The following is a 2,370-nucleotide window of genomic DNA, read 5'->3' as shown; positions in this document are numbered from 1 at the left end:
TAGTATTAAATGTCATGTAGTTAAGCAGCTTTTGAATTTTTTTTTGATTTTTTACAATTTCCTTAATATTTTTGACCTGTTATTGCTCCAGATGAATTTTGTTACTATTTTTTCTAATTCTGCAAAATGTTTTGGTAATTACATTGGTATGGTACTGAAGTAATTTTTAAACAAATTTTAATTTATTTTTTCATCCATATGTACATGTATATTTTTAAGAAAAAAAATATCCTTCTACTCTCCTCCCCCCCCATCAGTGACAAACAGTCATGTTAGCATTGTACATCCAATTTTTGCTAAACATGTTTAGAGATTAGTCATTTTCAGTATGGGGAAATAGACATAAAGGAAAGAGATACATAAGCAATAATTTTTATAAAGTGTTCATGAGATTCTAAAGGATTGTTTCATTGCTTATTTGTTTTGTTTTATTTTTCATTTTGTTTTGTTTTGCTTTGCTTTGCTTCCTCTGGAGGTGATAACATTGTCCAGAATCAATCTAATGCAGTAGTCCTAGCTCTCTGAAATGTTGAGAGGAGCTGCTTCCATCAAGGTTGATCATGTCAGGATTTTGTTAATGTGTACATTGTTCTCTTGTTTTCTACTCCCTTAGCTCAGTATCAGAATATTCCATGCTTCTTTAGAGTCTGACCATTTATGGTTTCTTATAGAACTATAATATCCCATAATATTCATATAACCATTCCCCATTGGATGGGCATCCCCTCAATTTACAATTCTTTGCCATTACAAAAAAAAAACTGCTATGAATATTTTGAAACACATGAGACTTTTCCCATTTTTTATGATTTCTTCTGGATATAGGCCTAGAATTGGAATTACCAGGTCCAAGGGAATGAACATTTTTATTTCTCTTTCAGCATAATTCCATATTCCTCTCCAGAATGGCTGGATCAGTTCACAACTCCACCAGCAATGTATAAATGTTCCAATCCTCTCCAACATTGATCATTTTCCCTTTTTTTTCATCTTGGCCAGTCAGATAGGTGTGAGGTGATACCTCATTGTTTTAATTTTCATTTCTTTAATCAATAATTATTTGGAGCATTTTCCATATGGTTATATATAACTATAATTTCTTCATATCCTTTGCCCATCTATCAATTGGTGAATTAAGTATTTTAATTTGGTAAGAATTGTCATTTTTATTACTTCAGCTTTGTCTGTCAGTGAACAAATGATGTATTTCCAATCGTTTAGCCAAAACTTTATTTGTGTGAAAAGTATTTTTAATGTGTTTATGTAGTCTCCAGATTTTTTCTTGGGATGTATATTACAAAGTATTTTATGCTGTCTACAATTACATTACATGGAATTTCTATTTCTATCACTTGCCCTTGAATTTTGATGATTTATATGAATTTATTTCTTACCATGTTATTTTGCTGATTTTGTGCATAGTTTTAAGAAGGTTTTTAATTTATTTTCTTGGATACTCATAGTATATCATCCTATTTTCTGCAAAGAATGAAAGTCTTGTTTCTTCATTGCCAATTCTAATTCCTTCAGTTTCCTATTCTTCACTTTTTACTAAAGATAATATCTCTAACACTATATTGAATAGTAATAGTGATGATGGGCATCCCTCTTTCACCCATTTTCTTCTTTGGATTTCTTCTAGATCATCTCCATTATATACATTGTTTCTTGATGTTTTTAGATAGAAATTCTTAATTATTTTAAGGAAAACTCCATATATTCCTGTACTCTCTAATATTTTAAATAGGAATGGGTGCTGTATTTTGTCAAAATCTCTTTTAGCAGCTATTGAGCCAATCATATGATTTCTATTAGTTTTGTTATTGATATGTCAATTATATTGATTGCTTTCCTAAAATTGAACTTTTCCTGCCTACTGATATAAATCCTTCCTGACCATGTGTATCATCCTAGTAATAACTTGCGGTGATCTCTCTGCTAATTTTTTAAAGATTTTTGAATCAATGTTTATTAGGGAGATTGGTCTATAATTTTATTTGTTTTGGTTCTTTTTGGTTTAGATATCACCACCTAATGTTCATTTCACAAAAGGAATTTGGCAGAATTCCTTTTTCTATTTTTAAATAATTTATACAGAATTGGACTTAATTTTTCTTTAAATGTTTCATAGAATTCACTTGTAAATCCATCTGGTTCTGGAGATTTTTTTCTTAGGGAATTTATAAATGGTTTCTTCAGTTTATTTTTATTAAATGGGGTTATCTGAGATTTTATTTCCTCAACTATTAATCTGGTTAGATTATTTTTGAAAATATCCATCGATTTCACTTAGATTTTCAAAATTTTTGGAGTACAATTGGTTAAAATAAATTTGAATTATTACTTTAATTCCTTCCTCTTTGATGGTGA

The sequence above is a fragment of the Macrotis lagotis genome, chromosome X (assembly GCF_037893015.1).
Source record: "Macrotis lagotis isolate mMagLag1 chromosome X, bilby.v1.9.chrom.fasta, whole genome shotgun sequence".
In the NCBI taxonomy this organism is placed as follows: domain Eukaryota; kingdom Metazoa; phylum Chordata; class Mammalia; order Peramelemorphia; family Peramelidae; genus Macrotis; species Macrotis lagotis.
The sequence above is the reverse complement of the archived record's forward strand: the minus strand, read 5'-3'. Positions refer to the sequence as shown.